We start from the raw sequence: 27010 nt of genomic DNA, 5'->3' as shown, positions 1-27010 counted from the left end.
AAACTATCTCTTAGTACTTTTATGAATAAAAAAAGGAAAATGTAAGTTGAATGTTGGCTATGTTAGATGGGTAGATATCTAGTTGAATAAACTTACCCAAAGCATATTGCTTAATATGTTGATTCATTCACTCATTAATTCTCCAATTATAAACTCTTAAAGTGGCTTCTATTTGCCAAGTACTATGTTAAGCCTTAGGTGTACTAAGAAGACCAAGGTGTGGTCTCACAGTCTACAAGGGAGAAGCAGTTCTATCACAAATAACTGCAATAAACTGTTCAGTAACTAAGATTAGAGGGAAATCTTTAATGAGAAGAAAAGACACTCACAAGGTTCTTTTCAAGCTTACTTTATTCAACATTTTCTCCAGTAATGTAGCTAATACCAGAAATGACTTGCTTATCATTTTTTCAGATGTCATAAAACTTGTAGATGTGGCTATACATTGGTAGATAAAAATAAGTCAAAAAAGTTATAATGGCTGTAATGATGGGCTAAAACCATGATGAATTAAATAAAAATAAATAAATGTAGCAGTCTACATTTAGGTTAAATAACACAACCACATGAATACAGGACCTGGAAGACCTAACTTGACAGCAGCTAATATAAAGGGGACTTGACTCTTAGTCAAACACAAACTCAACATAGGTTAGCTGAGAAGTGTAATGGGTGAAAATACTTGTGTAATTTGAGGTTGCATTATCAAAGCAACATATCCAAGCCAAGAACTGTTACAACACTGCATTCTATGCTGGTAAGAATGATTCTGCAGTGTGGCGTAAGAATGATTTTGCAGTGTGGGGTCCAGTTCTTGGGCACACTTCAAGGAAGTATTTGACATATTAGTGAGGATTCAGCAAGAGGTAACCAGAAGGGTTTTTTATATAAAACCCATTCATTTTATATCTTTAAAAATGTGTAAGGAAATGGAGCTCTTTAGTTTAAAGAAAGGAAGATGTAATGAAACATGCATTGTTTTCTTTAACAGTGAGTAGAATTATTCTGTGAAGTCCCCGAGGGTGAAATAGGAAAAACCAACTTTTTATTGGGATTCATTCTTTGCAAAGAATTGTCCCATGTCCTATGAACCACAGAATGTGGTTCTCATAATGACCCTGAGAGTTAGGCAGTGCAGACACTGTTACCACCATTTTATAGGTGAGGAAACAGGTTCAGAGAAGTTGGGGTTTGCCTAAAGTGAAAATGTTACAGGCCAAATTCCAATTTTCTGACCCGAGACCTATGCTTTTCCCATAATACCATGTTATCCTTCCACTTAGAAGCAGATTTTATTTCAGTACAAAGAAAGTCTTTCTAATAAGGACCACACAAGAATGAAACAGACTGCCTCACAAATTAATGATCTTTCTTTTCCAGAAAAAGGCCAACAAGAGCTGGAGGACTTTGTGTTGAGAACATATTTTGGAGGTAACTTCTACTCATGGAGGAGGGTGGGTCAGGTGACCCCTAAATCCATTTAAATAAATGTTTACCATGGGAAAAAGAGAGAGAGGAAGAAAGAAAGAGAGCGAGAGAGAGGGAGTGGGAGTGGGAGGGAGGGAGGGAGGAAAGAAAAAAGAAATTTTGAGAGATTCAAGGTGATATTCATTAGTCATCCACAGAATTCAATCATTCATTCGGCAAAAATTCACTGACCACTTACTATGTGGTAGTCGATTCTGGGACAGTAATGAGCATACCAGACTTAAAAATAAAAATCTTGGTATTAAGTATTAGTTAACTCAGTTATAATCTGTGTGACTTTTTGAGTCTAAATTTTCCCATATGTCAACTGAGTACGAAATCCGCCTCAAGAATTGTAAGGATTAAATGAGATAATATTTTTAAAGTACTAAACACATAGCAGTATCTCACAATATTAGTTCCCTTCTTCCCTTGCAGTATGAGGGGTGCCATGAAGTTGCTAGGAAATAGTTTTATGAAGTGAGTATGACAATAAGACAGGACCTAGATATAGAGAAAGTGGGGTGCAAACAGAACATCCCTTGGTGTTCCCATTATTTAGCTGGTTGGAGGGTGATCACTCAGGCTTAACTCTGTAAGAATAAGATAGTTTGTTAATTCACAAGCCTAAGTACAACATCTCTAAAACTTTGTTCTCAATCTAAGATTTATTCCTTTTCATTGATTTTTATACATTCTTGAACACATTGCACTAGTTATTCTCAGAGAGAACTGGAGAATAGGAGATATTTGTCTGTTGGATGCTCTTATAGATGAAACAGAAACAGGAACAGTATTTTACAGTGATTTAGATATCCAAAATAATATCTATCTAAACATGTTATTAATCAGAGAAAAAAAATCATTTGCCTAAAAGTAAGAAAATTTCCACTTAGATTTACTAGTTACACATTTCTGTTTGTAAAACTGAACTTCTTGGCTGTATCTAGAGTGGCTTAGGCTGTAATAGTTTGGATAATTTTGCCAACATCATGTTCTGGCCACAAAATAAGAACACATCAGGAGACAATGTTTCAGCTGGTTATGAAAGATTGTTGGTCAGTACATAAGCTCACCCAGCTATGGAAACCAAGTTTGTAAACAAAACCTTGCTCAGCCCCCTGCTGAGCCATTCTTTCAGAAATAAGACTGAGTGAAGACTTGTTTTATTTTTCTTCCCATTTTGCTTTAATATATAAATTAAATATTTGCTCAGTTTTACATTAAATCATTAACAAAAACTGAATTCTTATTGAATACAGAAGTGCTTTATTCACATTCGTCTCCTACTGTGTACCCAGAAGTGTAAATGTTACCACAGAAGTATGAGTAAATCTGTGCTTAGGTGTTTTCCCGTGTTGAGAATATATATTTAATAGACATGAAGCAGTAAAATAGCAATATAAAATTTATTTGATATTCATAACAGCAAACATTTATTGTATAACAAGCCTATTATGTGCTATGCATACTCATTCTTGAGAAACTTACAGTCTGGTGGAAGTGGAGGGTGGCAGATATAGACAAACTTGTAATAACGGTATAATGTAAAATGGGTTTCATTAGAGCTTAGGACTATGGTACCATTAGGAGGTTATGACAAGGTAAGATTGTGTGTCTGTGTACACAGAGAGGGTGGAGAGAGAGGGTTCCAACTCTCAAAAAAAGTTGTCTTATTGAGCCAAGCAATACCCTAACTAAATAGCTTGAAAATTACATAATGCAAAGTTTAACAAGGAAAGCAAAACAGAGATTCACTTTATTGTATATTAAAAACCAAAACAAGGGCTTCCCTGGTGGCGCGGTGGTTGAGAGTCCGCCTGCCAATGCAGGGGACACGGGTTCGTGCCCCAGTCCGGGAAGATCCCACATGCTGCGGAGCGGCTGGGCCCGTGAGCCATGGCCTCTGAGCCTGCGCATCTGGAGCCTGTGCTCCGCAACGGGAGAGGCCACAACAGTGAGAGGCCCGCATACCGCAAAAAACAAAACAAAACAAAACAAAAATAATAATAATTCTCAGCTCCCAAATACCTAAGAAGTACCTGGCAGCATGCTAAATGCAGACTCCTAGCTTCACAACAAGACCTTCTGGCTCAGCAGCTCTGGAATGGGGCACTCTTCAGTTTAAACAAATCAGGTGATTCTGATGCGGATGTTATGCAGGACTCATTTTGAATTATTTTACCAAGGGAATAAAAATTAGAAAGAATAGGATACAGCTTTTCCAATCGCAGACTTCAAAGATTTAAAACTCCTTTAACAAAAAATATAAATTCCTGTAAAAAAGAGCTCCAGGTACATCCATGTTGCTGCAAATGGCATTATTTCATTCTTTTTTATGGCAGAGTAATATTCCATTGTCTAGACCTATATGGGAAAAGAATCTAAAAAAGAATGGATATATGGATATGTATAACTGATTCACTTTGCTGTACAGCAGAAACTAACACAACAATATAAATCAACTATATTCCAATTAAAATTTAAAAAAAAGAACTCAAGGAAAGAAATAATTGTTTTTAAAATCAAAATAATTAACTATGCTCATTATCACATTTCCTCCTTTCATTTCATCCAGATGATAACATCAACTGCAAAAGGAGTGAATTAGGAGCATTTCTAGGAGAAACTTCCTGACAAATAGAGTATAATTTGGATTATGGTAAAATGAATTATTAAATAAGAGTAGAGAATGTTTTTTCCTCTGGTATCATAAGGTTACAACCACGTGATATCAAAACAACCATTTGAATGAGATAAGGTGATTCTACTCATCAAGTATTTCCTTAGGAGACTACCATGTGTACGACTGTATGGGGAGAGGAAATGGGAATATTGCTTGAGTGAAATCTAAGCTGCTGAGAAACCTAAAATGTCACTTAAGAGACAATACAAAAGTACATAAAACACACATATGGGAAACAATAAATGTATAGTAGAGACTATGAACATTAGATAAGTTCAATGAATCTTAATGTGCTCTGGACTGATGTAGGAAAAGAGCAAGAATTGGAGTCTGAAGGATGGATAGAATTTGGATCGTTAGAGAGAAGAGGAAAACAGTATTGGCAAAAGCACAGCACACTGTTTTGTTTAGGCTGCTAAACAGGGAGACAAAATGCTGGCTAAGGGAACCAAGCAGTTATTTTGAGGTCACCAAAGCACACCATTAGCTTTTCAACAATAAAAACCAGTAAAGATAGGCAGAGAGAGCAAGAAGAATAAGATAGAGACAAATAAAGGGGAAATTCCAATGAAGAAAGAAGAATGACTTCTGTTAGGCAGACAACATATTTCTTCACTGAATACCCCTGGGTTTATTTAAAGTAATAATCTAAAGAAAATAGCAAACATTTATTGAGCACTTACCGTGTATCAGACACTATTCCAAACACTTTCATGTATTAGTTCCTTTAATCCTCCTAAGAATTAAGATTGAGATAGGAACTCTTTCCACTATAGCATCAGAGTTCCTAACAGCCCATCACCCTCCTAAACAAGGAGCTTTAAATAGAAGATTGATTTCATTTGGTCATGTTCATTACTCCCAATTTTTATGCAGGAAAGAAGTTTGCTTTAGGAAAATATCCTTTATTTCCTGTGAACATTATATTTAATTAGTTGTAATGTGAATTTTAAGAGTTAAAATCAGGAAATTCCCATTGAATGTTCAATACAAACTTTACATATATTTGTCTTATGTATAAATTTTGAAATTATTAGTCTTAATAAGAAACAAAGTATATAAGCTTATACCTCAGGCTAAGAGAATGAGTCGATGTGGAGCAGAGGAAGCCCAGAGGGCAATGTCAGAAGAAAGTCACTTAAGAATTTAATAAACAAGGCCAAACAAAGTAAACTAGACACCTAATAGAAAAATGTACCTATTGTAATCTTGCATTTGTGGTAATAGACCAGTTCTGTCAGTAACAAGTCAAGTGGGTTTAAGAATTACAGCTTCTATTACTTAAACTTTCCAGCAGTTCAGAAAACTCAACTGATTTTTTTTGCAACTGGGTTTTATGATGACTCTTCTGGATAATATTAAAATTCCAAACATCTCTGATCTTCTCCCAAACTTACTGAGCAAAAATTAATGACTTAAATGCAGAGCCCACCCTTGTTTAGTACTTACATGTTTCTGTCTAATCTTAGCAAGAATGCATTCCTGAAAAATTGATTTCCCCACATATACCAAGCAAGTTGTCTTCATTGACTGAATAGGCTCAAACCACCAAGTTGCTTTAAAAGTTAGTTAAATGGTCTATGTTATCTGTGTACGTAACTGTGATATGTTAATCACAGTTGCAGAAAAATTTAAGGTGACATTTATTGGACTAGTTTCCAATCATGTCTAATGATCAATAATTTTGGAAATCTGTAAACTTACTATTAGTTACATGCATTTCACATAATCATTGCAGTATTGATGTTCATACCACTTGAAATTACTGAATAGCATTTTAGATTCTGTAAAGTGCTTTGCCATACCTTATCTTACTAGAACCTTATGACAACTCTTGGAAATTGTCTATGCAAATCATCTGGCTTCTAGTCCAGAAATTTTTCTACTGCTAATAAATCAGCGTTATGAGAAGGCAAAGAGAACAGTGAATTCTCAGTTATTAATGGACAGATTTTCTAATTTATAGAGAACTGGTCTTCTCCAGCTTGACTTTTGGAAGGGTGAGACCAACTCCACAAAGTGGCTGTACAAATTCCCCTAACATATTTATCTCATTGATCATAGAAACACGGACAGACCATTCTCCCAGGAGTGCATAGAATTTTATATTTAAAAGAAATAGTTTCTGAATGAAATCCTGATGTCCGCTGATCTCTCTTTTACTTTTAGATATTATTGGGATTTTTCTTGACAATTTCTATTTTTTAGTGGTGGAGTAATTTTCCAAATTCACATGTTAAGTACTTGAAGGCTGTGTCATGGCTAGAATCTGGCTCATGATGGTTTTCTCTTCCTAGTTGTCATTTTTTCCCTTTAACTACTCTCTGATTATTGGGCTGTGGAGAGTATACAATTTCTCAATGAAATAATACAATAACTATTTGTTCATACTTCTGAAGTACTTCCTCTTTTGTTTTTTTCCATTCTGTCTATATAAATATATAAGAAATCTGAACAATTTCCTGTTTTCCCTTAGCCCTACTAGCTTCTTTTCATGCCTTTTTCCAGTTAAAGACAGGATAGACAACTCATGGAACTTATAACAATAGCTGGTGTCACTTCACTTTGCCTTTTTCCATCACTTCCACACACAAATCTATAGTCTATATTTCTGTTTCTCCTGTATCTTGATCTATTCGGTTACTGCCAACTGTATCCATATGCATTTGCTTAGATAGATAATATAAGGAAGGTATTGAAGGAATTTGTATTTTAACAATTGGAAGAAAATAACATTCTAAGCAGTTCTGGGCAAACTGCATATAGACCTATACTGTGGACTGCACTAAATCATAGCTTTTGTTTTTAAGGAAGCTTATATCACTTTAAAACATAACAGGATTTCTAAATAATCACTTTTCTTTAAATCTTACAGATAATTAACTTATTTATGTTAAGGAAAGTTGTTTCATGAATGTTAAAATCTTGAAAATGAAGTTACCACACTATAAGCAGATCAGTTATAATAAAGACAAAGAGGCAAGCATGTTTTACATAGATAAGCATGAAAGAAGGAAGCACAAAAGTGAAAAACAAATCTAAAAATATCTCAGCTAAGAGTAATGCTAGAAGGCAAAAACTCAGTTTAAACTGCAGACTGTGGAAACTGCTGGGAACTTCTTCAGTTAGGTTCAGGGTAAGAGAAAGGAGAAAGGCAGGGATGGTTGATGAAGAATGTCACATTGAGTACAGAGAGAAAATACAATTGCTTGAGTCCTAGTTTAGTTTCTCTCCTCTCCATTAATGTGAATGTAAATCTGAAATAAAAAGAAGATAGTTTCAAGAATGAGGGGAGTAACCAATTCTGTACACCCTGAGCTGGTTGTATCAAGCTGGAGTTTTATGTTTGTTTCTAGGTTCAATATTTTAAGAGAATTCAAAGATCATTGAAGCAAAGTATATTAATTTGTTCATCCATAAATTCATTTATTCTTCAACAAATACTTCTTGAGCAGCTACTATATACCAGAACCCAAATTATATGCTAGAAAATATATTCATTCATTCACTCATTCACTTATTCATGCATGTCCCTCATGTACCAGGCACCGTGGACAAGTCAGTTAAGGTTCCACCTATCACAGAACACACAGATATGTAAGAAACTTAGAAAACAGTATAAAAATCACTGTAGTAAGCGGTGAGTAAAACATAGTAAAGCATCTATGAAGCACAGAGGACAGAGTTAAAATTTTGGCTGGAAGAAGACAGGGTTTAAATTGGGCCTTGAAGAATGAGTAATTCAGTATATGGAGGAAGGGATGAAGGGTAATGCAGGCAGAAGGATGGCATGTGCAAAGTCACTGACGTGCAACTGTACAAAGAGGCTGCATCAGGAATAAAGGCTGATTTTATTCCTCATAACAGAAACTATTACATGAGAAACATTAGAGAAACTAGAATTCTTTTATTGAGATATAGTTGATTTACAATATTATGTTAGTTTCAGGTATACAGCAAAGTGACTCAGTTATATATATACATATATATTTTCAGATTATTTTCCATTATAGGTTATCAAGATATTGAATATAGTTCCCTATGCTATACAGCAAGTCTTTGTTGATTAACTAATTTTATGTATAGCAGTTTGTATCTGTTAATCCCATACTCCTAATGTATCCCTCCTCCCTTCCTTACCCCTTTGGTAACCGTAAATTTGTTTTCTAAGTCTATGAGTCTGTTTCTGTCTTGTATATAGGTTTATTTGTATTAATTTTTAGATTCCATATATAAGTGATATCAGTGAATCTATGACAAAGTAGGCAAGAAAATACAATGGAGAAAAGACAATCTCTACAGCAAGTGGTGTTGGGAAAGCTGGACAGCTATATTTAAATTAATGAAATTAGGACACTCCATCACTCCATATATAAAAATAAACTCAAAATGGTTTAAAGACCTAAGTACAAGACATAGCACCATAAAACTCCTAGAAAAGAACATAGGCAAAACATTCTCAGACATAAGTCACAGCAGTATTTTCTTAGATCAGTCTCTGAAGGCAAAAGAAATAAAAGCAAAAATAAATAAATGGGACCCAGTAAAATATAAGCTTTTGCACAGCAAAGGAAAGCATAAACAAAATGAAAAGATAACTTACAGAATGGCAGAAAATATTTGCAAAGGAAACAACCAACAAAGGCTTAATTTCCAAAATATACAAACAGCTCATACAGCTCAATATCAAAAAAACAACCCAATCAAAAAAATTGGCAGAAGACCTAAATAGACATTTCTCCAAAGAAGACATACAGATGACCAACAGGCACATGAAAAGGTGCTCAACATTGCTAATTATTAGAGAAAGACAAATCAAAACCACAATGAGGTATTGCTTCACACCAGTCAGAATGGCTATCATCAAAAATTCTACAAATAATAAATGCTGGAGAGTATGTGGAGAAAAGGAAACCCTCCTACACTGTTGGTGGGAATGTAAACTTGTGTAGCCACTATGGAAAATAATATGGAGATTCCTTTAAAAAAACTAAAAATAGAGCTACCATATGATCCAGTAATCCCACTCCTGGGCATCTTCAGAAAAGATGAAAACTGTAATTCGAAAAGATATATGCATACCAATGTTCATAGCAGCACTATTTACGATAGTCAAGACATGGAAACAACCCAAGTGTCCATCAACAGATGATTGGTTTAAAAAGATGTGATATATAGATATAGATGTAAGTCTAAAACAATGCAATATTACTTGGCCATAAAAATGTAACAGGTTCTCTTGCTCATTCTCCAATGGGGAGAAAGCTGGTTCCCTATATGGGGTGAGGATAGGGGTGGTCCAAGGGTCAGTATGGAGGTATGGCTTAGGTGGTTTGCCACCCCTTTGGTGGTATTGAGGGCAGGGGGCATGTGCAGTATATTGCTTTTGCTCCTGACACCCTGTTTTTCTCCCAGCTCTTCAGAAGTGGCAGTTGGGAGGTTTTGTTTTTTGGGTTTTTTGGGGGGGGAGGTACACTTGCTTTACCATGCTGTGTTAGTTTCTGCTGTACAATGAAGTGAATCAGCTATATGTATACGTATATCCCCTCCCTCTTGGACCTCCCTCCCAACCCCCACATCCCACCCATCTAGGTCACCACAGAACACCCAGCTGAGCTCCCTGCACTATACAACAGGTTCCCACTAGCTGTTTTACACATGGTAGTGTATATATGTCAATCCCAATCTCCCAATTCAACCCACACCCCCTAACCCCCCCCATATCCAAAAGTCCATTCTCTAAGTCTGCATCTCTATTCCTGCCCTGAAAATAAGTTCATCTGTATCATTTTTTTAGATTCCACATATATGCATTAACATATGATATTTGTTTTTCTCTTTATGACTTACTTCACTCTATATGACAGACTCTAGGTCTATCCACATCTCTACAAGTGACCCAATTTCATTCTTTTTTATGGCTGAGTAATATTCCATTGTGTGTATGTACCACATCTTTATCCTTTCCTCTGTCGATGGACATTTAAGTTGGTTCCATGTCCTGGCTATTGTAAATAGTGCAATGAATATTGTAAATAGTAAATGAATACTGGGGGGCATGCGTATTTTTGAATTATGGTTTTCTCCAGATGTATGCCCAGGAGTGGGATTCCTGGGTCATATGGTAGTTCTATTTTTAGTTTTTTAAGGAACCTCCATACTGTTCTCCTTAGTGGCTGTAACAGTTTACATTCCCACCAAAAGTGCAAAAGGGTTCCCTTTTCTCCACACCCTCTCCAGCATTTATTGTTTGTAGATTTTTTGATGATGGCCATTCTGACTGGTGTGAGGAGATACCTCATTGTAGTTTTCGTCTGCATTTCTCTAATAATTAGTGATGTTGAGAATCTTTTCATGTGTTTTTTAGCCATCTGTATGTCTTCTTTGGAGAAATGTCTATTTAGGTCTTCCACCCATTTTTTGATTGGGTTGTTTGTTTTTTTGATATTGAGCTGCATGAGCTGTCTGTATATTTTGGAGATTAATCCCTTGCCAGTTTCTTCATTTGCAAATATTTTCTCCCATTCTGAGTGTTATCTTTTCATCTTGTTTACGATTTTCTTTGCTGTGCAAAAGTTTTAAATTAATTAGGTCTCATTGGTTTATTTTTGTTTTTATTTTAATTGCTCTTGGAGGTGGATCAAAAAAGGTCTTGCTGTGATCTTTGTCAAAATGTGTTCTGCCTATGTTTTCATCTAAGAGTTTTATACTGTCTGGTCTTATGGTCTTACGTTTAGGTCTTTAATCCATTTTGAGTTTATTTTTGTGTATGGTGTTAGGGTTTGTTCTAATTTCATTTGTTTACATATAGCTGTCCAGTTTTTCCAGCACTATTTATTGAAGAGACTGTCTTTTCTCCATTGTATATTCTTGACTCCTTTGTCATAGACTTGTCACCTAGTCTTTGTCATAGATTAGGTGACCATATGTGCATGGGTTTATCTCTGGTCTTCCTATCCTCTTCCATTGATCTATATTTCTGTTTTTGTGCCAGTACCATTTTGTGCCAGTAGCTTTGTAGTATAGTCTGAAGTCAGGAAGCCTGATTCCTCCAGCTCAGTTTTTCTTTCTCAAGATTGTTTTTGTTATTTGGAGTCTTTTGTGTTTCCATATAAATTGTAAAAATTTTTGTTCTAATTCTGTGAAAAATGCCATTGGTAATTTGATAGGCATTGCACTGAATCTGTAGATTGCTTCGGGTAGTATAGTTATTTTCACAATATTTATTCTTCCAATCCAAGAACATGGTATATCTCTCAATCTGTTTGTGTCTTTTTTTTTTTTTTTTTTTTACAGTATGCGTACCTCTCACTGTTGTGGCCTCTCCCGTTGTGGAGCAACAGACTCCGGATGCTCAGGCTCAGTGGCCATGGCTCACGGGCACAGCCGCTCTGTGGCATGTGGGATCTTCCCAGACCAGGGCACGAACCTGTGTCCCCTGAATCGGCAGGCGGACTCTCAACCACTGTGCCAACAGAGAAGCCCTGTTTGTGTCATTTTTGATTTCTTTCATCAGTGTCTTATAGTTTACTGACTCCAGGTCTTTTACTCCTTAGGTAGGTTTATTCTTAGGTATTTTAGGCTTTTTGTTGCAATGGTAAATGGGATTGTTCCCCTAATTTCTCTTTCTGATCTTCTGTTGTTAGTGTATAGGAATGTAAGAGATTTCTGTGCATTAATTTTGTAATCTGCAACTTTACCAAATTCATTGATTAGCTCTAGTAGTTTTCTGGTGGCATCCTTAGTATTTTCTATGTACAGTATCATGTCTTCTGCAAACAGTGACAGTTTCATTTCTTCTTTTCCAATTTGGATTGCTTTTATTTCTTTTTCTTCTCTGATTGTCATGGCTAGGACTTCCAAAACTATGTTCAGTAATAGTGGGCAGAATGGATATCCTTGTCTTGTTCCTGATTTTAGAGGAAATGGTTTCACTTTTTCACCATTGAGAATGATGTTTACTGTGGGTTTGTCATATATGGCCTTTATTATGTTGAGGTAGGTTCCCTCTATGCCCACTTTCTGGAGAGTTTTTACCATAAATCAGTGTTGAATTTTGTCAAAAGCTTTTTCTGCATCTATTGAGATGATCATATGGTTTTTATTCTTTAATTTGTTAGTATGGTGTATCACACTGATTGATTTGTGTATATTGAAGAATCCTTGCATCCCTGGTATAAATCCCACTTGATCAGGGTGTATGATCGTTTTAATGTGTTGTTGGATTCAGTTTGCTAGTATTTTGTGGAGGATTTTTGAGTCAATGCTCATCAGTGATATTGGCCTGTAATTTTCTTTTCTTGTGATATCTTTGCCTGGTTTTGGTATAAGTGTGATGGTGGCTTCATAGAATGAGCTTGGGAGTGTTCCTTCGTCTGCAATTTTTTGGAAGAGTTTGAGAAGGATAGGTGTTAGCTTTTCTCTGAATGTTTGATAGAATTCACCTGTGAAGCCATCTGGTCCTGGACTTTTGTTTGTTGGATGATTTTTAATTGAAGTTTCAATTTCATTACTTGTCATTGGTCTGTTCATATTTTCTATTTCTTCCTGGTTCAGTCTTGGAAGGTTGTACCTTTCTAAGAATTTGTCCATTTCTGCCAGGTTGATTATTTTATTGGCATGTAGTTTCTTGTAGTAGTCTCTTATGATCCTTTGTATTTCTGTGGTGTCCATGGTAACTTTTCCTTTTCAATTTCTAATTTCATTGGTTTGAGACCTCTCCTTTTTTTCTTGATGTGTCTGGCTAATGGTTTATCAATTTTCTTTATCTTCTCAAAGAACCAGCTTTTAGTTTCATTGATTTTTGCTATTGTTTTATTCTTTTCTATTTCATTTATTTCTGCTGTGATTTTTGTGATTTCTTTCCTTCCACTAACTTTGGGTTTTCTTGTTCTTCTATTTCTAGTTGCTTTAGATGTAAAGTTAGGTTGTTTATTTGAGATTTTTCTTGTTTCTTGAGGTGATATTGAATTGCTATAAACTTCCCTCTTAGGACTGCTTTTGCTGCAACCCATAAGTTTTGGGTAGTTGTGTTTTCGTTATCATTTGTTTCTAAGTATCTTTTGATTTCCTCTTTGATTTCTTCAGTGATCTCTTGGTTATTTAGTACCATATTGTTTAGCCTCCATGTGTTTGTATTTTTCACAGTTTTTTTTCCTGTAATTGATTTCTAATCTCATAGTGTTGTGGTCAGAAAAGATGCTTGATATGATTTCAATTTTCTTTAATTTCCCAAGGTTTGATTTGTTGACCCAAGATGCGATCTATCCTGGAGAATGTTGTGTGTTCACTTGATAAGAAAGTGTATTCTGCCACTTTGGGGTGGAATTTCCTATAAGTATCAGTTAAGTCTATCTGCTCTATGTGTCATTTAATCCTTGTGTTTCCTTGTTTATTTTCTGTCTGGATGACCTGTCCATTGGTGTAAGTGGGGTTTTAAAGTCCCCCAGTATTATTGTGTTACTGTCGATTTCCCATTTTATGGTTGTTAGCATTTGCCTTCTGTATTGAGGTGCTCCTATGTTGGGTGCATAAATATTTACAGTTCTTCTTGGATTGATCCATTGGTTATTATGTAGGGTCCTTCCTTGTCTCTTGTAACAGTCTTTATTTTAAGGTCCAGTTTATCTGATATGAGTATTGCTACTCCAGCTTTCTTTTGATTTGCATTTATATGGAATATCTTTTTCCATCCCCTCACTTTAAGTCTGTATGTGTCCCTAGGTCTGAAGTGGGTCTCTTGTTGACAGCAAATATATGGGTCTTGTTTTTTTATCCATTCAGCCAGTCTGTGTCTTCTGGTTGGAGCACTTAATCCATTTACATTTAAGGTAATTATCGATATGTATGCTCCTATTACCATTTTCTTTATTGCTTAGGGTTTGTTTTTGTAGACATTTTCTTTCTCTTGTGTTTCCCACCTAGGGAAATTCCTTTGGTATTTATTCATTTCAATTATTGTGTTTTCCATCACTGTTTGTTTGTTCTTTAGTTCTTCTAGGTCCTTGTTAGATATTTCTTGTATTTTCTTGATCCATGCTTCCACTCTATTTCTGAGATTTTGGATCATCTTTTTATAATTACTCTGAATTCTTCTTCAGGTAGGTTGCCTATTTCCTCTTCATTTATTTGGTCTTATAGTTTTTTACCTTGCTCCTTTGTCTGTAACATATTTTTTTGTCATCTCATTTGTTTTATTTGATGGGTGGGCCTGTGTTCCTTTCTTGCTGGTTGTTTGGCCTGAGGTGTCCAGCACTGGAGTTTGCAGGCAGTTGGGTGGAGCTGGGTCTTGGTGCTGAGATGAGGACCTCCAGGAGAGCTCACACCAATTAATATTCACTGGGGTGTGAGGTTCTCTGTTAGTCCAGCTTGGGCTTGGCACTCCCACCACAGGAGCTCAGGTCCAACCCCTGGCCTGTGAACCAAGACCATGCAAGCCACATTAAAAAAAAAAAAAAAAAAAAAAAAAGCAGAACAATAACAAAAAATAAAGTTAGGAAGATAAAAAATATATTAAAAAAATTAACAATAAAAATGAAACAACAACAAAGCAAAAGAGAACCACAACAGAAAAAAAAAAAAAAGAATAAAAAATAAGAATAAAAATAAAAGATAAAAAAATAAATTAAAAAATTTAAATTAAAAGGTAAAAATTTCCCTGGTTCCTCCTCTATCAGTGTCCTTGCCCCCACGGTGAGCTACAGCCTATCCTTTCTTCCCCAGTAGGCCTCCAAGACCTCTAGATAAGTCTCTGGACCCACTGTGTCAGCCTCATCTCTGCATGTTTTCTTCTCACCAGCATCTGTTCCTGAAACTGGCCTGGAGCACACATGTCCAAGCAGGTCAGCTGGGGTGCAGGCATCCACAGGTGCACCCACAGGGGCTGGCGCAGCCAGAGAAGGCCTTGGAGGGAGGCAGCACTCGGCCCACCTGGACCCGCGCAGCCAAAGGAGGCCCCGTTAGGGGTGGCACTTGGGCTGCCAGGACCCTTGCGGCCAGAGGAGGATTTGGTGGAGGTGGGGCTCAGGGCCAGGACCCGTGAGGTCCATGGAGGTCTTGTCGGGGGCAGTACTCAGGTCCACCAGGACCTGCATGGCTGGAGGGGGCCCTGGGAGGGCGGGGCTTATGCCCAGCACCCACGCCACAGGAAGAGGCCTTGGCGGGGGTGTGGGGACAGGGGCAGGGCTCAGGCCTGGGGTCCCATGCAACCAGAGGGACCCCAGTGGGGGGCAGGGTTTGGTATTCAGGCCCAGGACCCCAGCAGGCTTGTGGGGGCCTGAACTGGCAGGGGAGATGCTGGCCAAGTTCCCCTCTGATCCCCCAATCCCCCAAAGGTCCTTCTCCATCCCTGCTGATCCCCTCACTGTGAGTGGACCCCTCCGAGCGTGGGAACCTCTCCCCTCCCCCAGCTCCCCTCAGGGGCGCCAGTGTCATCCCACCTCAACTTTTCTTCCCCCTTTCCTTCCCTCCCACGTCCTACCTGGTCACACGTGGATTCCTCCCATCCCCTTAGGTGTCCGAGGTTCCCCCACCAGTGCCTCCAGTTGGGTTTTTTTTTTTTGGTATTTTTGTATCTTATTGTCCATAATTTGCCCCAACTGCACATGCGTGCAGTTATTTTTAGTCTCTTACAATTTCTTTGTATTTTGTTGCTCGAGGAGACATTTGTCCAGGTGCAAGCACTGCAGCAAAGGGTCCCAGGTCCCAGGGCCCAGCCTGTCTCACAGGGAGCTTGATTATAGAATCCAATGCTTTCACTTTACAGATGAGAACCTGAAGCCTTGGAAAATAAATGGGTAGTTTAAGGTCACCTAGCAAATCAGTGGTTCCATTTGGACTAGAATCACCTCCTCAGTTCCCTGTGTGATGGTTATCCCATCATATCACACTGCTGTTCTGAATTGAATCCAAATATCTGGACCCAGAATTCTCAGAGAATACACAGATGTGATAACCAAAGCACAGTCTGTGATGCTGAGGAAAAGGTGGGGAACAAGAGGCCCAGCTCCTAGAGAATTTGGGATGGGCACACATTTTTCCTTATTTTTCAAAAATAAAGAAGGTGGCTTCTCCCATCTACAGCCCTCTGAGGACTTTATTTCAACACAGGAGAAATATACACCAGGTTAAAGAATCATAATAAGGAAGAGATGATCACAAGGAACCAGCATGGAAAACAATTCATCTCAAACTACATTTTCTTTACTCTTTAACATGGTAAGGAAATATATTTACTCCATCATTCATTTCTTCATCTTATCAACAAGGAAATATTTGTTTGAGTACCTGTTATGGGTCTCACACTGAACTAAATATAGTAGGAAGATGAAAGACCACATATTTGGTTTTAAGGGCTCAAGACAATACAACGTAACATGACCAATGCTATATATAGAAGGTAAGAAAGGATGTTGGGGAGTAGGTGCAGGTGAGCAATGCCTTCCCAGTAAAAGCAGTATCTATGCTGGGATTAGGGGTTTCAAAGGATGAGTGAGAGTTAGCCAGGGGACACCTTTCAAGATGGTGAGAGTAGCATGTGAAGGAATAGTAAATTTGGTAAATTGCAAGTAGCGTAGTGCTGTCCTGTAAGTATATGGTATCTATATTTCACCAGTTGACAAAATCTATATAATAATCTTTGTGCATAATATAAACATGTCAGGTAGATGGATTACTGACCAGCTGAATGGCCCCTCCCCAAGAGTAAGGAGCAACAAATTTATGTTGATGGGGCAAAGGTTTTAATTGGCTTTATTCAATTTTATTTATGAGGTTAAAAATAAAAGTACAATTTGAGCAATAGCTTAACATTGACTAATACAGAATATTCATAGATATGAAGCATTTGTTAACTACAAATTCTATGAGAAAAAGCAAGTTAAGGCTACCAATTAACGATATTGTAGAAGATATATAAGCATCAAGTACAAGATTTCTTTTTGAGAATCTATATTTATACAGATTAGAGTTTTACAAAATGAGAGGCCCAAGTGACCAGAAAGAGCAGTGGAGTAGAAGGAGAGTTTTAAAATTCAAGTTTAGATGTGCCATTTAGTATCCATTCAATCTTGGGGAAATTTCTTTGGGATCCATTTCTGTCTCCAAAGAGAGAGGGATGGACTAGATACGCTTTATTAAATTCCTAGTTTAAAAAGTTAATTTCAAAATACAACTAGTTTTCAAGAACATGATTCTTGCCCTTATATCCCAAGTTCCAAGGTCCAGTAGGAATATCAACAAATATTTCCTGAATGAATCAATCAATCAGTGTTACTTCTGCACTGGCCCCAATCGTAACCTATGACTACCATGGGCAACAGGGGCAGAACAAGTAGAGAAAATGATCTACCACAGTGGGTCCTGGTGAAAATTCCTGTTTCAAGGTTAGTCTCTCTTCCTTCATTGGAAGAATGGGTAAAATCAGCAAAGGAGAAGGCATGCTTCTTTATATAACCTTTATTTACTTTTTTAAATTACCAAAGTAATACATACTCATTGAACATATTCAATACAGAAAATACAGAGAATGAAGTAAAAATTAAAACTCCTCCTTCATCAAGAAGCTACCATTTTTCTGATTTTGGTGTAAAACCTTTCAGTCTTTTCTCTGTACATTTACACATACACTGGAGTAACCAATTGTACATACTGCTTTAAACCTGTTTTCCCCCCTTTGATAATACAGCATGTATTTTTCAAGATGGTGTACTCCACTGTATGAATATATTATAATTTATATAACCAATTTCCTATTGGTAAGCATTTAGGTTATTTCCCTTTTTTCTATCTGTAAAATATGATATGATTAAAATGTTTTACAAATTTTTAATTTATCGTGTAGGATAAATTCCTAGGCATAGAATTGCTAAGTGAGAGAATATGAACATTATTAAGGCTTTTGAACATATTTGCCTAAATTTCTTCCAGAAAGGATCTGCCAATTTATATTTCCTTCAGCAAAATATAAAAATTCCTGTTTCCCTGTACCCTTATCTACAATGAGTATTATCAATTTAAAAATCTGTGCCAATTTTGGAGGCAAAAATGTCATAATTGTTTTAATATGCATTTCTTATTTTGATTTACATTTGTTTAGTAACTTTAATAGTAGGTCAACATTAAAGATAGGGCTGTACTGGAATTTCTGCCATACAGTGAAAAAAAATAGACAAAAGATAGACACCTTACATAAGCAAAATCATTTATTTATCTGTTCATCTTCATGTATTCATTTGTTCCATTTACTAAGTGCTTTCCCTATACTGTGGCTAATTGTGAACAGTGGAAAAATAAAAGGCAAAAATACACAATCCCTGCTCTCCAGATCACAGTTTAGTTAAGAAAACAAATATGTAAATTATACTTTATAATACAGTGTTATCAACACTCTAATAAAAGTATATATAAAATGATAGTGGTTCAAAGATAAGCAGGAAGGAAAGGATGTTTCTTAAAAAGTAATCAGACCCTGAATAGGGGTGGAACCCTCAATGACTACAGGAGGCAGAAAAGATACGGGTATTTCAGAGGCAAAGAAAGGTGCTGTGACTTTTGAACATAAGAGAAAAGTTCCAATAAATCCAATCTTACATCATAAGGACTATTACCAATTCATACATTTTCAGCTCAAAAAGAATCATATTTTCCCTTATTCAGCTGGTGGCCTGTCAACTTTTTTCATTTATTGTGTAACACCAGACTACTCAATGTAACCATCTTATGACCAATTCAAAACAAATTACCAATTAAGGGGGAAAAATGACTCATTAGTAAGTAAAGATGTAAGCAGTTAAAGCAAATGAAGCATTCATCCTTCAGGAAGCTTTTTTTCAAAAAGCTGTTCTTCATGGTTTATCTTGTGGTTTGCTTCCTTCAATAAGGCAGCAATCTTAGAAATAATGTCAGCATGAAGAGCTCATGACTTACTCACCTCTGACATAACTTTAGCATCTCATTGGAGTTTCCAACTGATCCAAAAATGTTTCTTCTGATCATGAGATTTTGTGGCTTCACATATTTACTTTTCTTCCCATAAGAGGCAACAGGTTTCCTGACAGATTGCAGGAGCTGACATTCCAGGGCTCCCATTCTTTTCATTAATTAATATCGTATTTTTCTTTGTCATTCAACAAAAGTTTATTTGGAACCCACTGCATTCAAAGCGCAGCATTATGTTTTACTTGGCATTTTACAAACACTTTGAAGTACAATATCAATATGAACAACAGCCTTACCTCTACTTCACAGAAGAGGAATAGGAAACTACAGTAATCTCAAAGCCCTATAGCCAGTAAGCAGCAAAACAGAAATTCAGAATACAGATCTTTGCTCTCTAAGCCCAGGGCTCTTTCCACACTGTGCCTTCCTTACCAGTCTCCCAGTTCCCAGCCTCTTTCCTCTCCAGCTGTCTAATTCATGTACTTAAAACACCAAAGTACCACCCACCTTCGTCAAGTCTCACTGACTCTGAGAAGCTGTCTTGACCATTTCAGTTCAAAGAATTCTTCCTCCTCTGAACTCCTAAAGCTTGTTGCTCATATTATTCAACTGGTCCTAACTCAGAAAATGCTTAGTGGGATCTCTGTCTTCAATTATGAAATAATTTTAGTATCTATTTAGAAGGCACTGTGTCAGTCTATGTGGACCTACTCTGGTGCTATTCATACTTAAATTCTATTCAGTTCTACAAACATTTTGACAGCCTACTATGAGTGAGGCACTATGCTAAGAGCTGAAGACATTGTTTCTTCCCTCAAGAACCTTAGTCTAATGGGAACGTAGATATGTAAATTTTTTATGTACACGTGTACATTTATTCATTCATTTATTAATTCAGTAAGGAAACTCTTAATTTACTGGCTGTGCTACCACTGGGAACAAAAAGATAAGACATGGCCCATCTTTCAAGTAACTTGTAGTTACTTGAAAGAAGATAGACACATCAATGTTTTCATTCATTCAATAAACATCTATTTAAACCCTTATTATGTTGTGGACACAGAGCAAGGAACACTTATGAACATCATCCCTGTTCACAGAGCTGTTTCTCCTTTAAAGATTATAATACTCAAGGATAACTACACTCTTTTTTACATGTAAAAAGGGACCTCAGCGGGCTTCCCTGGTGGCGCAGTGGTTGAGAGTCCACCTGCCGATCCAGGAGACATGGGTTCGTGCCCCAGTCTGGGAAGATCCCACATGCCGCGGAGTGGCTGGGCCCGTGAGCCATGGCCGATGGGCCTGTGCGTCCGGGGCCTGTGCTCTGCAACCGGAGAGGCCACAACAGTGAGAGGCCCGCGTACCGCAAAAAAAAAAAAAAAAAAAAAAAAGGGACCTCAGCTAGACATTCATTCATTCATTCTTATATCTATTCCAAATCTCTCTTGGCAGTTCTCATGTAACACTTCCTTTTAGACCAACTCTAGATAATGAACCTAAGAATTATCATAAACTTTATAGTACTAGTATAAACATTTCCAATGATGCTGAAATATATCTCATCTTATTCCATACTAAAACAATGTCAGCCACATTTTGGCTTTTATGCAGAGAATTAAAAAATTATGCAGAGAGAATTATGCAGAGTCTGGGCTTTCTCATTCTATTACTTTATTCACGTTTGACAGGCCAAAGTGCAAAGGTGGAAGCAGTGGGTTTCCAAACACGCTGGTCAGAGCTAGGGGTTCCTCTGAGATTTCTCAGAAGTGATAGTGGCAGTGGGGGTGGTGAGAGGGAAAGACTCAGAGCTTCCTATTTCAACCAGAGCATGTCAGTTTGCCCTGTTTTAGATACTGTGCTTCTAAGTACAACTTCTTTTGGAAAAGAATCCTGCTACTTACATTAATGAAACAAGGTTTAAGAGAATCAAATAATGTAATAACACATAGTATCTTGGCTTTATAATTTTTAATTATTTGTCTTAAAAAGAGTCCTTACTATGAGGTCAAATTGGTCCACTTTTAAAGACAGCTACAGCAGCTAATGGTGCCGAGTGTTTATTACTTGGTGCCGAGTGCACTCTAAATTGATCATCTCATTTAGTCACAGTTAATATCCCTAGGAATGACCATTTCGCTATAATGCCCCACATTAATGGAGCAAATAAATCAGTTCGTATCACTGACTAATATTAGAGACTAATTTGTCAAAAGGTTTGCATTTCTAAATGTAACTGATTTAGTGGATCAACTTTATTTTGCCATTTATTTCATTCTATTATATAATAAGCAACACTTAATGAACACAAATCCATCCTACCAAGTCCAATTGATCTGTTTTCCAGACACCAGTGTAGCTCATATTTACTGCAAGCATTATTTCATTTCATCCTCAAAACAATCTTATGAGGTAAGGACTATTATTCTCATGTTACAGGTAAGAAAATTGAGGAACTAGCATGTAGAAGTAGGGACCCTAAAAAGACTGGGGAGCAGAAGGATTATGTGTGGGCAAACTTTCTGGGTGAACAGTGGGAAAAGGAGAAGTGTCCTCATCCCAGAAAGCTTGGTTTCACCTCAAACTGACAAGGGCCAGACAGGAGCCGTCCATTTCCACATTTATCCTTCTTCTCCACTTCAGTGACCATCAAAAGGCTAGACCTCCATTCTCAATAAATGCCATAGGTATTTCTACTCACTGCTCTTGATCATGGGTGGAGATGAAGACTATCAGCAAAAGGAGTGGGCGCAAAGATGGAGAGTTGGAATAATCTCCACAACCTTTTTGTATTTGTTAATAGAAGGGCTTTCCTGCAAGGGAAAAAGTATGAAAAGAAAATAGATTTCTGCAAAGGCCTTGACTCTGTTTTTTTTTCCCTGTCTTTTTTCATTCATTTATCCATACGCTATGAACTAACTTAAGTACCAAGCACTGTGATGGGCACTAGGAAGTACCAAAAATAAATGAGTCATGATTTCTATTATTGAAGGAAAAAGACATTTAAATAGATACAGCACAAGACAGTAAATGCTATAAGATGCTACACCAAAGCTTATTTAGGCAGGGACTATATTTTACTTATTTTTGGAGCCGCAACTCTTTATCACAAAAGATAAAGAGTGTGATAGCACAAAGTTAACAGCTCAATACATTTCCTGAATGAATGTTTTCATGACCAATATTTCTTCTGACTGGCTTCAAATTCTCTTATGCTCATATATGTGTGGACCCTCTATATAAGATCTTAACGTAACTGTAGTAAGCTACGCTTGTGTTTCCTTGGACTTCATATGCAAGTATCAACTGTCGATCCTAGATATACTAAAATCAACCACTAGCCTAATTTTATGCTTTCCCAGCAATTGAAAAAATATAGTAGATAGTATACTTGTCGATTGAGAAACAAATCCATTCATTAATTGGGATTGAATATAGGTACAGTAATACATTTGGCTAAATTAATCCATTCACAGCTCTTCACAGTCTAGAGGCAAGCCTGCCCTCTAGTGCTAAAACTCACAAATTGAATCAGAATAGCAATTTCCAACTATCAGAAAAAAAGAACTAGCATTTCAGATATATTAAAATGCAAAACTGTATTATCCCAAAACAAAAAGCCTCATTACAAGAATAAAACGGCATTCCCCCTTTTAAATTTGTCATATGCTTATATATTATCAATCTTGTTTCTTAAATCTCGGAGCTTCCATAACATTGTGGAAGGTAATGATTTTGTGTGTAGCAGAAAATGTTAACATCACATTTGTAATTGAAAAATCACAAAAGTTGGCCCCAAATTTCACTAATCACATATCTTCAATTCAGGCCTATTCTCTGGTTATACTTACTAAGTGATCTATCCATGCCCTGACTTAAACTAAGGCTATACACCAATGATGTCATATGATACATATATAGAGAGAGAGAGAGAGAGAGAGAGAGAGAGAGAGAGTACACATTCAGCTCAGACCTCCCTATAACTTCAAACTCAAATATCCAACTGCATGCTCTACATTTCCCTCGGGACATCTAATAGGCTTAACTAACGTAACATATCCAAAACTAAATTCGCCATTTTCCCGTCCTCAAACCTGCTCCTGAGTCTTACTCATCTTGGCAAATGGCTGCTTCATTCACAGTTCTTCAAGCTAAAAATCTTGGAGTCATTCTTGATTCTTCTTTCTCATACCCGACATCCAATCCATCAGCATATTCTATGAGCTTTATTATCAAAATATTTTCAGAATCCGACCACTTATTATTTCCATTGCCCTTGGTCTCATTCAAACTACGCCATTTCTCATCTGGATTACTGTATTACCCTCCTATCTAATTCTACAGACTTCCATCCTCGCTTTGATCAGAACCCTAACTGCTTCCCCCTTCACTCAATGAAAGTCTAAGTCTTTGGAAAGGCCTACAGTGCCCTACATGATTAACTACAATCAGGCACAATCATTACTCCCAATCTCTCTAACTTCATTTTCTAATCCTGGCTAATATTCTCGTCTTGCTCGTTATCGTCTCAATGATTTCCTTGCCATTTCTTAAAAACACCAGGCAGACTACCAGCTCAGAACAGTAGTCCTGAGCTGACTACTGAAGAACAGAAAGTCCTTCTGCCTGGAATGCTCTTCTCCTGATTATCCATATGGCTTAACTGTTTGCTTCTTGAGACTTCTGCTCAATATCACTTCATCAGTGTATACTCCATTTAAAATGGCAACCCTATACTCACACACTCCCCAGACCCCTTCCTCGACTTATTTTCCCTAATAGCATGCCACCATATGATATTTTATCAATTTTTAACATATTTTATCAATTAAAATGAAAATCCCATAAGGGTCAGAAATAGTTGTCTATTCTATGCCTAGAACACGTCTCAGAACATACTAGATGCTTGGGATTTATTGAAACATTTAGTCCAAGAGGAATATGAATAAGTCAGATATAATAAGTGGTAGAATAAAACACAAAATCTCTGCTATTCCAGTTTATACAGGATGGAAAAATTTGTTAGAAAAAAAAAGAACTATTCTGACTAATTGCTTTTCATTTAAATACCAAGGTGTATTCATTCAACATTTACTTAGTGCTGTGGATAGGGCCCTATTTGAATTTCACAACAATACTGGTAAGTATTATTATCGCTATTTTACAGACAATAAAACTGATGACAGAAGTCAAGTAACTTGTCTAAAAGTGACATAACAAGGATGTGGCAAAGAGGAAACCAACTCAGGTTTCTTTGATATTACTTCTAAAAACTCTCTCAATATTTAAAGTAGTTCCAAGGAATGATATAAATCCAAAAACAGGTAAGGTTTCTACATTTGTAGATTAAAAATAACTGTGTATAAACTTGCTATAAGCCATTTGATTTGCGTAATAGAATACGGGGAAAGTACTAAAGGTAAACTAATTGCACTTAATTCAATACTCACAAAAAATAATTTTGCTAAGTTTGATAACTTAATAACACTAAGTCTCTAATGACAAGTTGTTTAAATAATTTAGCCTTTCATCTTTCATGGCTCAAATGCAACTGGAAGCAATCATATGGAAGCACATTTTCTTTTCACCAAAATATGTGACGGACTTTTATCCAGAAGCTATTTTCTACATGGAAAAATAAATTACGGGTAATACCCAGTAACACTCAGTTTATTTACACACACACACACACCATTGAGTCTGGGGTAAAGCTGGTTTCATACATACCCATTTTGCTTATTTTTGTTAGCTTTAAAAATAATTTTAAGTACTGTATTTGAGTATTTCATAATATCCACAATTTTAGTTTATATGTAAAACAATACGTCATGTGTGGCACAATTTTCATTATTACTTTAAAGCTGAGAACACCAAAATTGCAAAGGATAAAATTTCTTCAAAATGATATAACTTGGGGAAAAACTAAGAAAATTTTAATATAACTCTTACATTTATGGACCATAGATCCACAAAATAAATAAAACAAAGCTCCAATGAAATTGGCATAGTAAGATAAGAATCCATACTCATGTTAAAGTCTAACCTTTTTACTGGATGTATTTTAAATAATATTTAACACATGATAAACCAGAACCCATGCAAAATTGAGCCATATTATAAAAGGTTTAATAAATTACAGACAAAGCACACAAAATAAAAAGAAAATGATCAAACCAATAACAACTGGTCTAGGAAAGGAGCAAAGGAAGCACAATCTGTATAGGATATAAAAGATTATAAAGTGGATATAGCAAATTTATGATGTTTTATTAAGACTGATATTTGAGAAAAGGTAAATAAATTGTGCTTTAAAAGATCTAAAGATTTGGTCCAGTGAAGTAAAAGTTCACAAGAAGAGTCTCTACAATTAAATAGTGAATTAGAGATAATTCACCTGAGGCTTGGGGCAGGAATTTATCTTTACATAATCTATATAAATTTGACCATAAAATTTAGACTGCTTTTTTGGGCTTCGGCAGTACTACTTACAGGTAACAATGTCTGTCAACAAAAAAGATCAAGTCTTAAGCAATTTGTTTGTCTGCCTGTTAACAGATACTTATGAAAGTAATAAAACTATATTCATTAAAAAGTTATATAATCTAGGGACTTCCCTGGCGGCACAGTGGTTAAGAATCCGCCTGCCAATGCAGGGGACACGGGTTCAAGCCATGATCCGGAAAGATCCCACATGCCGCAGAGCAACTAAGCCCGTGTGCCACAACTATTGAGCCTGCACTCTAGAGCCCGGGAGCCACAACTACTGAGCCCACGCACCTAGAGCCTATGCTCCACAACGAGAAGTCACCACAATGAGAAGCCCACGCACCGCAAGAGTAGCCCCCGCTCGCCGCAACTAGAGAAAGCCAGCGCAGCAACGAAAACCCAATGCAGCCAAAAATAAATAAAAAAAAAATAAATTTATATAAAAAAATTATGATCCAAAATATTTAATAATCCAGATTGGCCTTTCCTCAGGATATCAAAGATATTTTGCTGTTACTTCTCTTTTCTCCTGAAGAGTAAATAAAGCCTTCTTTGAAATGTTTCCATGTAATGATTGCCAGTATCAGTCAAGAAGCAATACTACCTCAAGAAGAGAGAATTCCTCTTTAAGAATTCTTTAGACGTATGATTAAGAGATTATTTTGCCTTTTCACTTTGTTTAACATAGAAATGCATTTAAATTATGTATTAAAATGTCCCCAATTTATTTGATACTTTAGACATTTGGTAAGCACATGAGAGATGTGCTACAAAACTTTAGGCTATAGGAGCCTTGAAAGCCCGAACAAAACTTTATGAGATTATGAATTATCACAACAGTTTTAAGTACACTTCAAGAAAGCAGTTAAAAAAAAATTAGTATTCTTACTGGCTTCTCAAGCTGAGTACATAATGTATTTCAATAAATGCTTTTGTAACTTCCCATAGCATTTAAGGAGAAGGGACATGTTTTGATGAAGAAATAGTTCAAAGTAAAATGTTTCAGGGCTTCCCTGGTTGCACAGTGGTTAATATTCTGCCTGCCAATGCAGGTTTGAGCCCTGGCTCGGGAAGATCCCACATGCCGCGGAGCAACTAAGCCCGTGCGCCACAACTACTGAGCCTGCGCTCAAAAGCCCACAAGCCACAACTACTGAGCCCACGCACCACAACTACTGAAGCCTGCGTGCCTAGAGCCCGTGCTCCGCAACAAGAAGCCACCGCAATGAGAAGCCCACGTACTGCAACGAAGAACAGCCCCCACTCACCACAACTAGAGAAAGCCCGCGAGCAGCAACAAAGACCCAACACAGCCAAAAATAAAAATAAATAAATAAATAAATTTATTTTTTTAAAAAGTAAAATGTTTCATTATTAATACTCTACATTAACTTGTATGCTTTAAAAACTCTATCTTAAAATTCTCCTCTCTTCCTC

General features: G+C 36.7%; 1 long non-coding RNA gene across 1 annotated transcript; it reads left to right on the top strand.

Moving 5' to 3' along the window:
• The first annotated feature begins 945 nt into the window (after positions 1-945).
• Positions 946-27010, top strand: LOC117313391 (uncharacterized). The gene is made up of 3 exons (XR_004527836.2): positions 946-990; positions 1381-1431; positions 26626-27010. It is a non-coding gene; the product is annotated as an uncharacterized lncRNA (long non-coding RNA).

Source organism: Tursiops truncatus, chromosome 8 (assembly GCF_011762595.2).
Source record: "Tursiops truncatus isolate mTurTru1 chromosome 8, mTurTru1.mat.Y, whole genome shotgun sequence".
In the NCBI taxonomy this organism is placed as follows: domain Eukaryota; kingdom Metazoa; phylum Chordata; class Mammalia; order Artiodactyla; family Delphinidae; genus Tursiops; species Tursiops truncatus.
The sequence above is the reverse complement of the archived record's forward strand: the minus strand, read 5'-3'. Positions and strand labels throughout refer to the sequence as shown.